Source organism: Macaca fascicularis, chromosome 12, assembly GCF_037993035.2.
Source record: "Macaca fascicularis isolate 582-1 chromosome 12, T2T-MFA8v1.1".
NCBI classification, from domain to species: Eukaryota; Metazoa; Chordata; class Mammalia; order Primates; family Cercopithecidae; genus Macaca; species Macaca fascicularis.
The window spans coordinates 56,321,865-56,334,107 of NC_088386.1; the positions used below are offsets into that span (position 1 = coordinate 56,321,865).

General features: G+C 38.7%; 1 long non-coding RNA gene across 1 annotated transcript in view; it reads left to right on the top strand.

The window, feature by feature from the left end:
- The first annotated feature begins 258 nt into the window (after window positions 1–258).
- The window catches only part of LOC123568069 (uncharacterized), a 90,565-nt gene continuing 78,580 nt past the window's right edge, over window positions 259–12,243 (top strand). The window contains exon 1 of the long non-coding RNA XR_012421159.1: window positions 259–523. This is a non-coding gene — a long non-coding RNA (uncharacterized lncRNA). The remainder of the gene's footprint in view (window positions 524–12,243) is intronic.

Consider the following 12,243-nt stretch of genomic DNA (forward strand, 5'->3'; position numbering starts at 1 on the left):
CCCTTAGCTTTCAACAGTCTTTGCATGCCTGCACCACAGAATAGGATCCCTTTCCACGTTCTTGCCTCTCCCCCATAGACTGTTGCTGCTCATTACTCAGTAGGAGGCTTACCGCGTGGTCAATAGGGTAAATTTTAGCTTCTGTTCGTCAGTCTCTGAATTAAGGCCAGGCAGCCAGGGATTGAGGGGTTAAGCCTTCTCCATGTTTCTACCACTCCCCCACCACACCCTTTGGCTGCCAAATCCTGCCTTGTATCTGTAGTGTATCTTGGGAAGCTGAGAGTTTCCTGCCCCTTCCCAAGCAGTAGAAGATTTCTGCTTTGTTTTATTCAGAATTTTGGATTTTTAAAGGGGTTTGTTGGTTTGTTTCTTCACTCTGTCAGAAGCAAGAAACTCTTTCTTCTACCTTTTCTCCACAGCAATGGTTCTTTGCCTGGCTACTGAAGTCGAAAAGAAGAGTATCCTACCCTACCCCTAGAAGCAGATGGGTTTTATTTCTGTCTGTCCTGCAGAGGCCTTGGAGGTGAGAGATTTGGCTGCCTAGCCCCAGTGACTTAAGGCTTTTGCTTCACATGAAAGGATAAAGAGAAATGTGCAGTCCTTGATGAGTCTTTCCCAGTGGCAGTCACGCATATCCTGTAAACCTGTGTCCCTGAAGAGGCTGTCTCCAGGCTCCTTCCTTACTCCTAGGCTTTCTCACAAGCTCCTGGAGAAGACAAACTACGAGCTCTTCTTGTATCTGGGCTTTCAGGTACTTTAAATTGATATGCTGGCCCACATTCAGCTTTAGGAATTCCTAAAGTTTTTAGCCAATTTCTTACTCACCTCTGTGTCAGTTATCGCTTCCTCCTATGCTTTACCAAAGATGAAATGATGCTTGTGCCCTACCTCCAAGATCTCAGCCCTTTGACAGCTTTCAGAAAAGTTATGATTTTGTAAATTATTTTACTTTTTTAGGCTTTTTAAATATTTGGATGGAAGTAAAATTCTCTTGTGACTACTTTTTACATTGTAAGTAGAAACAACACCTTTGTGTTTGTGATTTTACTTTGATGGGATATTCATATATACCTTATTCTTTTCAACTGTGGCATTGAATTCCAGAGTGAAATGTATCATGGCCCAGAAGAATTTACCCCAGTGGTTTAAATAAAGGGACTAAGGAAAGGCTATTCACAGAGGTGTGGGCAGGCTTAAGAGAACTAGCAACTTCCTGGAAAATTCTCAGATTTATGTATACTCAATCTCTAGATGTAGACAAAAGTTGGGACATCATCAGCTTAAAGCAAGTGGGTCTGCCATTGATTATATTTCTTTATTTCAAGGCAGGTATATTAGGGTTCTCCAGAGAAACAGAACCAAGAGGACATGTGTGATGTGTGTTCTCTATAATCTCTTTTTTTTGTTTGTTTGAGTTTGTTTACTTAGGATAATGGCCTCCAGCTTCATCCATGTTGCTACAAGTGACATGATTTTGCAGTTTTTTTGTGGCTGCATAGTGGTCCATAGTGTACACATACCACATTTTCTTTTTTGTTCTCGTTGGAAATATTTTCTTTTTTTAAATTATTATACTTTAAGTTCTGGGATACATGTGCAGAACATGCAGGCTTGTTACATAGGTTTACACGTGCCGTGGTGGTTTACTGCACCCATCAACCTGCATCTACATTAGGTATTTCTCCTAATGTTATCCCTCCCCTACTCCCACCCCCTGACAGGCCCCGGTGTGTGATGTTCCCTCCCTGTGTCCATGTGTTCTCATTGTTCAACTCCCACCTATGAGTGAGAACATGTGGTGGTTGCTTTTCTGCTGTTGTGTTAGTTTCTATAATCTCTTTCTATATGTACATTGAAATAGAAAGGAATTGGCTTACGAAAGTATGGAGACTGGCAAGTCTCAAGGTCTGCAGGGTGAGCTGGCAAGGTAGAGACCCAGAAGAGCCGATGGTTTCGTTCCAGTCTAAAGGCCAGCAGGCTTGAGATCCAGGAAAAGCTGATGTTGCAGTTTAAGTCCAAAGGCAAGATAAAAGCCAGTGTCTCAGTTTGAAGGCAGTCAAGCAGGAAGAACTCTCTTCTACTTAAAGGAGGGTCAGCAGTTTTGTTCAGTTCAGAGATTCAACTAATTGGAGGAGGCCCGCCCACGTTAGAGAGGGCAATCTGCTTTACTCTGTCTACCAATTCAAATAAATGTTAATTTCACCCCCAAACACCCTCACAAACAGAACCAGAAGGGTGCTGATCAAGTACAGAGATAAAATTAACCATCATAGCAGGGAATAAGCAATATGTTTATTTCAATTATTGAGACACTTTATCTTTGAGGGTTGTTATTCTTTTAAATCTAAGAGCTATTGGTGATGTCCTACTTGGGTAATGTGTATGTGCACACATGTGTACGTGCATATATATATATTTTTGACAGGAAACACAAGATCTCTGGATCAGGGCAAAGACCATTTATTATTCACTGAGCATCTTAACCTTGAGCCTCAGTCCCCACAGGGCAACTCAATAAAGGCCTAATGTTTCCTTGCACATGCACCATATGCACACATATACCACAGGATAGGAACCCTCAAATTATGAAGCTTGGAGCTTCTATAGACTGCTGACATATCTGCTCATTCTCCCCTCCAGAGAGGGAGAAAAACCTTTACTCTGGAATGTAAACAAATCTTCTCTGGGGAGGAGAGAGAATCATTTCCACTTTTCCTTCACCATCCTAGAATATAATCAGATGGTGCCACAGGAGATAAATCCATAAATCTCTCCAGAGCGATATATTGTCTCTAACTTCTCTAACTTAATGTTTGCTTTTCAAACATTAAATGAATTTTTAAAATTATTTCCTCAGAGTGATTATTAATTACTAAAATTTCAGTTCATTATTAATTATTAAAATTCAAGTTTATTAACAACTGTAAGGTACCAGAAAATCTTTATAAAATCATAAATAAAGATGATTTTTGTCTTTAGTAGTTTTTCTAATTCCTAATTCCTCTCCCCACTCATGAACAATGAAAATAGATGGCTTTGTAGGTTCATCTTCTTTCTTTCAATAATTTAGCTGAAAGCTGGGTTAGCTGGACTGAGCCAGTCTGCAGAGGGATAACAAAGCTTTTAGTTGATGTCAACATTCTTGATCAGCAAGGCTGTTCCCAGGGTCTAGTATGCATACTCCCTAGGGCTTTTCAAATGCCTCGAGGTTTCTCGATATGTTTATTCCAACTTAGAAAAACTGTATGTTCCCAATCCCTTCTAAGCTGACCTATAAATAGGTACTATGGTATGGGGGCAGGGCTCACTTTTGTTCTTGGAGTGTTCTCTGACTGCTGGCCAATGCAAGGCTTTCTTTGCTGGAAACATCTCTGTGATGGATACTGAGTGTTTATGCTAGGAATGTGCTGTCAAATAATTGAAGGGTCGGCAAATTGCACGCACTTTGCTACTTCCCTATTCTTATGTCTTTCCCTTAATAATACAATTTTATAACTATATTGCATATTGCTAATAGTATACAGTCATGACCACTCTGCTTGACAGTAAACAGTGCATATTTGTATATTTTGAAAGCCAAAGATAATTTTTTTCTTTAATCATTTTTCCCAGTTCCTTTTCCCAAGAGACATGCAGTTTTCCTATGATCAGACAGCCCATATTCATTATCTTCAAGCTGAAACTGCCTCATTCCACTTATCCTAAATGGACATAATGAAATTACTGTTCTCAATATTCTCATTGAAATACTTTGTCATTTAGCTTTCATCAGTTTCTAGAAGGTTCTATGAGTGAGATTTCATCCTTCTGATTGTCTAACTTTATGAGATCTGACTTTTTAAGTATAGTTTTCTTCTTCATGATTACAATCATTGAAATAATTTATAATTATAAATATTTTAGAATACAATCAAATGCATTTTGATCTGATTCATAAGTAGAAACTATTAATTGGTTAGATACAGTAGCTTATGCCTGTAATCTCAACATTTTGAGAGGCTGAAGCAGGAGGATCACTTGAGCCCAGGAGTTCAAGACCAGCCTCGGCAACATAGCAAGACCCCATCTCTAACAACAACAACGATAAAATTAGCCAGGCTTGGTATGTGCCTGTAGTTCCAACTACTTGGGAGGCTGAGGGAGGAGGATTACTTGAGCCTGGGAGGTCAAGGTTGCAGTGAGTCATGATTGTGCCACTGCACTCCAGCATGGGTGACAGAGCAAGAGCCTGTCTGAAAAAAAATAATAAACTATTAGTAAGCAGAATGAATTGCCCTTATAATCAATATCACAGCTATTTTTAAGGAATAAATATTGTTCCCAATTTTAACTTCTTTTGGTCAGAAGGATGTCCATTATCAGAAAATCAGAATAGTGGTTTCTAACCTCAAGTTTCATATGACTGGCATCTCTTTCCCCACATATGGACTATACACCGGGGTGGGAGAGGGTGCAGGGTAGAGTAGGGGCGAGGGAATGCTGTATTCTGGCACTGTTTTAGACACAAACTGTGGCTTCTGCTCTTTAAGATTAAGAACTTTCTTACCCTGCCCTGCCATCTGCCTTCTTCATGCTTATTCTCTTTTGCGCCTCTCTCTATCTTCTTTTTTTTCTAATACTCCTTTCTCTCGACCCGACCAAAGTTGTGGTGATAAATAGGTATGTCTAGTATTGAAAGATGGGGCACATTTCAATACTTATTTTTTCCCCAACCTTCAGAACCACCAGAAACATTCACTTCTGTTTTCTCAGCTCACAGTAGTAGTAATCTGAAGATTTTGCTTGTTATCTTTTTTGCCAGTTCATAACTTACACAGTAGGTACATTGAGTCCTGTTGCATTAAGCTTACGTGGGAGCTCTTTTGGCTACCACATAATTGTCTTGGGAAATAATCTGTAGTTCTTAAAATGGGCTGTAAAAATCTAGTAAAGCTGGTTGTCCTTGAATTTGAGTTAAGGTTTCAGCATTATCAAAGAGTAATGTTTGGCCCTTGAAGATGCCACCAAGCATTTCATGGACTGATTCTCACTCGCCATTGTCAACTGCTTATTGAACACCCAGAGTTCATAATATTGTACAAGACAGCCTAGCACAGGGTCTTGAGCAAAAGATACAATAAATTCTGACAGCTTTTAAAGAGTGACTCACAAGCTGCAATCTATTAGGAAATGGCAGAAATCTAAAATATTTTTCTCTCCAAATAAGTCCACAGTGACTGTCCCAAGTGGTAATATAATTATACCATTAATTTGTGATGATGCCACTTTTAAGTCAAGTAGAATCTCATAAATTTCATCTTAATTTGTAGGTGTAGGGGCAGGGTAAGGGTGGTGATGTATGTGAGAAAAGCGTGAGAAAATCTTCTGAAAAAAGAAAAACTCAGCATAGTTGAGAATAGAATTAAGACTCACGTTTACTTTTTAAAAGGTTATTAAACCCTCTTTTGAGACTGGTTGGAAACCAGTTAATTCTTCTAGCAGTTAAAGGTTTAAAGCCCTAAAGCCATTTGTTTAATACATCTATTTAAAGTTGGGGGTGGAACTACGACCAGGTTTTATATACCTCCCAGTAGCTTGTGCTCTGTGTGCCTAGGGGATGTGGGAGGGAGATGGAGAGGTGAGGGTAGGTAGACACCCAGGATGTTTATTTTATAATTAACAAGGCTATAGGAAGTTTTTTGAATCACTAATTGGGGATCCAGGCATTAAACTTAGGCCTTTGCAGGGTAGGGCTTTGCAGGATAGGAGATTTAGTTCATTAATGGACCGGTAATCAGAGTGTGAGTGGTGGACATCATATTGGAGGGTCACATGGCCTAGATGGTGCTGAGCTGCTTCGAGCCCTGGATGATGTTGAAATCTGAAAATTCTGTATTCTTTATACTATACATTATATAGTTGTCCCTCGGTATCTGTGGGAGATTGGTTCCAGGACCCCCATGGCTACCCAAATCCACAGATGCTCAAGTCCCTTATATGAAATGGTGTGTGTGTGTATATGTATATTATTTGCACATAACCAACACACATCCTCCTCTATACTTTAAATCATCTCTAGATTACTTATAATACCGAATACAAGATAAATGCTATATAAATGGTTGTTATATATTTTTTAAATTCGTATTATTTTATTGTGTTATTTTTTCAAACATTTTTCATCTCAGGTTGGTCGAATCTGAGAATGCAGAACCTAGGGATAGAGTTCAGGCCTAGACACTAAAGTTGGTGATTCACAGGCCAATGTTCTTTCCAATAACCCACTAAATAGGTACAGAGGTACATGCAATTCTCGATTCCATGTTCACAGGACTCTCTCAATATCCAGTTTCAGCTTCATCCACTTCTTAGCACCTGTACTCTTTCCTAACTGTAAAATTTATACGCATACAAGAAAAATACCTATAACGGAAAAAAACAGAATTTCTCTTTAAAATCTGGCTTGAGGCATCTACCAGGGTAGACTTTTAATCTCATTATGAAGCTATAACTTGTTGTGATCGAAGTGTATCTTAATGTGGTTATAACAGAGTAATATTCCTGTGTGATGAGATAATCTTAATTCACTGTAAAACATCTGTCTGTGTGCAGTACATTGTCTGCTGCTCTTGAGTATGAATATTGCTTCTCTAGGTAGAAATTTCAGCATCTCAATTTTCTGTCTGGCTTTTAAATTGTGTCTAATTAAAGGATTTCACATTCCTTCATAATATTGCCTTCTCAAGCAGAAATAAAAAGACAGAACCACATTTTGTGTTTTTCTTATGAAAGACGTTTTGTTAATATTTGGGTGGGTTATTTTGTCTGAAATGTGTTAATTACTTTAATTAGCCTTTCTTCAAGAACAGCAGCTAGGAGGTAGTGGAATGAATCTGAGCTAGATTATTGTCATTCCAACCCCCCCCCCTTCCCTTTCGACTTTCCCCATCCTGCCCCATCTTTCCCATTACAAAAAGACCAAAGCTCAGGATCTTGGAAAGCCCTACTTACACAGAATTGCTATCACATGGGTTCTTTTTGAGATGGAAGCATAGATGCAACAAAAATAATATTCAGTCATTTTATCAATTTCATAAAGAATGATGAGGCTCACAGAACAAGAGCACCCAGGAAGCGTGAACACATAATACAGAATTCTAATCTTAATGAGCAAGGCCAAGTTGTTCTCTCATTTTTTTCCCCCATATATATTCTTTCAGTCACCTACTTGGAATAGAAGAGAAAAAATAACATTCTCTGTGGGGGTAGCACTGAGAAGCCAGGGGACAGTCAGCTTTTCAACTACCTTTATTGAAGCAGAAAATACCATGGGCTAAACTCCCTCCCCAGACATCAGTCACTATTTTATGGAAATTAAAAAGGACCAACAATTTGTTTTGCACCCTGGTGTTCATGGAAACCATTACATACTCCCCCCCAAAAATAAAGAGCTTCCTGATATGAATTCAGTCATCATTTCCACAGCAGCCTGTGCCCTATCGACTCTGGCCCTGCCTCCCATAAAAGCAGGCAAGGAAAAATGCCCACAATGCCAGGTCTCTATTCGAACTTTCCAGAGGCGGCAGGTCATTGCCCTCATTCCCAGCTTTCAATTAAATACAGAGTTTGTATCTTACCCTCTTACAGACGCAATAAGCTGTTCACTAGGACAGTGCTTTTCAGACTTGACTATAATGCAAATCATCTGGGGATCCTGTTTCAAAATGCAGATTCTAATTTAATACTTCAAGGGTAGGACTTGAAGTTGCAGCTTCTCAATGAGGCTGATGCTATTGGTTCATACGCTGTACTTTCAGTAGCAGGAGTCTAGGACAGTGACTTTCAAAATGTGTTGATCATGACCCACAGTAAGAAATGCATTTTATATTTTATAATATATTCATATACATGCATGTAATACATGTGTGAATATGAATGAAAATTAATGTAAAACTGTGCATTTTCATGAAACAATTCTTACCTTAACCTGTACTATTTTCTAGGGTAATTTTATTTCAATAGTCACCTTGATTGTGCTGGTAGTTATACGAACACATAGGATAAAATTGCACAGATCCATACATATACCCACTCATGAGTGAATGCATTGTGGGTGAAATCTGAATAAGCTCTCAGGAGTGTACCAAAGTCAAGTTTCTGGTTTTGATATTGTACTATAGTTATGTAAGATAGTGGCATTGGGGGAGGTGGGATAAAATGTATGTAAGGTCTGTGTATTTCTTTGCAACTTTCTGTGAATAATAATTTCAAAATAAAAGAATAATTCAAAATAAATTTCAATTTAATAATTTCAAAATAGAAAGTAAAAAAAAAGATTATAAATGCATTGGGACTTACAAAATTGGTTTCAAGACCACTCATGTACCGGGACTCAGTGTGAAAAACACTTATTCAGGACATCATGAAACTTGATGGATTGGTTTCACCAGAGCACCTGCTATAGGTGGTTCAGGCTGAGATGAGTTTTTAACTGGGATTAAAAGGCAGTGTGGTATGAGTGGAATGTGGAGACAAAGGGAGGAACACGGAAAGGGACTTTTCAAGGGCTCCTGGGTAGAGGGCAATGTTGCCCACAAATAGTACATCGTAGTGTTCACCTGTAGCCCACACCAGAGGGGGGAAGAAGAAACGTGCACGGGTGTCCACTGGCTGTCATCTGCCTCCTGACATTTCCACTTTTCAGAGAGGAGCCCATCCAAAGTTTCTGGGTTTTGTTGCATGTATTATTATTTTTTTAATTTTGTTTGTTTGTTTGTTTTGAGATGGAGTCTCGCTCTGTTGCCCTGGCTGGAGTGTAGTGGTGCAATCTTAGCTCACTGCAACTTCTGCATCCTGGGTTCAGGTGATTCTCCTGCCTCAGCCTCCCAAGTAGCTGGGATTACAGGCGTGCGCCACCATGTCCAGCTAATTTTTATACTCTCAGTAGAGACGGGGTTTCACCATGTTGGCCAGGCTGGTCTCAAACTCCTGACCTCAAGTGATCCGCCCACCTTGCCCTCCCAAAGTGCTGGGATTACAAGCGTTAGCCACTGCGCCCGGCCATGTGTATTTTTTAAAGTCTGTGGTAATGCAGTCTAACCACAAGTCTCTCCGGTACTTGAATGAGATGTCTGGGGAGCAGGGAATCCAGAGAAACCTTAAAGCATGAGGAGTGGGAAACATTTGGATAAAAGTGAGCCTAGAAAATGGTTCAGGGTGGGAAAGGGCCATGAGTTTTAGCCCTAAATTCAGACCAAGGAATCTGGGAGGCAATTATATGCATTTAACTCATCAGGCAACAGCACAATGCAAATAACACAACTGTACAGTCTTGTTTTCCTCAGAGTAATACAAATCACAAGAAAAATATGGAGGAAGGAAAAGCATATTCCTTGGCCAGAGGCTCATGAATGTAGGATGAATAAGAGGTATATCTTAGTTTAATAAACCACTAGTGTAATGTCATAATGCTGAAAATATGAATCATACAATTGTTCCAAATTAACACCTAATTGATTTGTCTATACATAAAAATGAACTCATACCATTTTCTTAAGGCGTCCTTTTTGTTATTCACTTCATTTTTGCTAAGATGCATATTCCTTTTCTAACTAGATAATTCCGAAGCATTATTTTTGCTCTTGTAATCCAATTGCAGGTAAATCAGAGATATCTGCAAAGTCTAATTTAGAAGAGAAGGCTTTCTCTGCACGGTACAATAATTCATTTCAATTAGCATGATGAAACAAACTGCAGAGCTATTTTTCACTGAAAATGTTGTGGTGGAGTTCAGGGAAATATTAAAGATGTTTCTAGAAGCACAAACAAGCTTACACATGCATTTAGTTGCCCTAAGGAAAAAGAGAAGATTACAAATTATCTCATCACACAGATAAGAATGCTCTGTCCTCTTCAGCACTTTAGGTGAAACGGGATCATATCTGGCTTATTTATAGTCACTCAATGTACAATCCCAGGACATGTCCCATAAAAATATCCCTTTTATTTGCATTATTCTTCTTTAATGCACTTATCTAAGAAAAAGATAAAATACAGACTATTGTGGGTTTTAATAAAAATATGATAGACAGAAAAATATCCATAGGAGCAAATACTGCTTCCAGGAACTGAAGGATGTTGAATAAAACTGATATAATTAAGGGTTACCAAGAAGTTATGATACAAGCTTAAGGGATTTCAAATTTTGTAAATAAGAATTGTAGGGGAGAAAAATCAATCTAAGATAGGGTTTGTTTTGTATGTGAATGTAGGCGTTTGTGGAGATTGAATGTGTACGGCCAACTGACTTGTGACAAACTAAAGAATGCAGTAGTGAGGGAGGAAAAAAGAGCTATAAAACTAACTGGGGTCCAACATGTTTTGGGCTGCATTTAATTTTCTTGAGGGGAAAAGAGGTCAAGAATGGAATGAAGTCAATGAGAACTGGAATAAGACTCATTGGAAAAAGTAAAAAAGCAAAATGGCCAACGTTGAAAGGTCAGTGAATATCCTAGAGACAGGAAATGAATTTCAAACAAAATAGAAGGCAGTATTTCTATCTGTGTTTGAGAGTTGCTAAAATTGCTATTTAAAAGGGCGACTTAAATCACCAGGTGTTGTTTGCATAGAATCTAATTTTGGTGTATTTAATTCATTAGAAATATTAAGAACATAGATGTTTTGCACTGGGCAATAAAATAAATATTTAAACCCACAGCAAAACTGTTATTATTTACCAAGACTTAGTTCCTGTTTTATTATCTTTTCTTGGGAGGAAAAAAAAAAAAAATCTCCTCTCCCAAGAAGTCTTCATCATGAGAGTGCTGTTAATATAAAACTTTACCCAAAAGTGTGAAATCAAATAAATTTCTTCTTTTGTTAAAAAGGTGCTGCTGTCAGTCAATTTCATTGGGACTGATCATTTACATGTGGCATTTTAAACAAGCAAAATTTGATTGCAAGGTCTGTAGATGCCCTTATGTATCCACTGTCTCAAGCTGTAGCTCTGACTGAATACAGCAAATTCTGGATTAGCATCCAAATGCTTTCCAAAGTAAAACCAAAGCAAATAATTGCTACTTGGAACTGCCACACCTAAGCACATCGTTTGAGTCTACAAAGCTTGATTTGTAGAAATAAATGTTCATGGTTTTACTGAAGGTTAATAATAATTAGAATGAACAACAATTGTTAAGGAGGTTTCTCTTCTCAAGGAGGCATTCGTAACTGTGATGTATTGATGTCTTTGTCTCCTGGCTTCCTGTCTGATGCTGTGAGATTCTGGGAAAGACCATATGATGTGGCAGGATGATGCTGGGGCAACAGACAGAGTAGGCAGGCTTGTAAAACTCAAACAGGTCGCCAACAAACCCGCTGTTGTGCCTAGAGCTTCCAGTAACACGCACATTCTCTTTTTTCTCCAAGCATTCTGTTAAGCCTTTCCTCATATATCACCATTGCATGTAAATATTTAGACTGGCCCTTTTTGGCACTATACACCTATGTTATGCTTTTAAAACTGTGACTTGTCCTCTTCCACCCACTTGTGGGAAAGACTGTTTTGCCTACATTTTCCCCCAGTCACAAGTATTCTGAATGTTTTTGGCATTTCTGCTTGGTTCCGCAATGGAGTATTACCAAGTCTTTCTTCCCCCTCCCTTTAAGTAAAGGAATGAATTGGAGTATGTGTTATACTTTGCTGTCTTGGCAAGAAAGGAGGAGGATCAGAAAGGAGCCCAATATGTTCTTTGTCCATGCATGTGGTGCTCCTAGCCCTGATTCCAGAGGCTATATAGAAAGCTAGGATAGGCTATGGCTTCAATCAAATACTGGCCCTGGTGGTATTCACTATAAAGGCATATACACAAAACCCTTCCAGGGATCTTAAAGGCAGCAATCTGATTCTCCATGGGACTAAGGGGCTTGCCTTGAAGCTATATTTGTCCCACAAATGTGTTTCACTTTGCTTGTATGTTTATTTGGGAAAAATGATAGGGTTTAGAATTACAGACCCACAGATTTCCCCTCCCCACCATCACCACTACAAAATAGATTCCTTCCCTCCAAAATTTGGTCATCAGAGAAACCTACTGACATGTATTTCTCCATAAGGTAATTGAACTATGAAACTGCAATATACATTTACAAATTATATATGTGTGTGTGTGTGTGTGTGTGTGTGTGTGTGTGTGTGTGTGTGTGTTGTCCCTCTGGTCTTTTGTTAAGCACATGAATAGCAAACAGAAAAAAAAAACTTATCTTAAA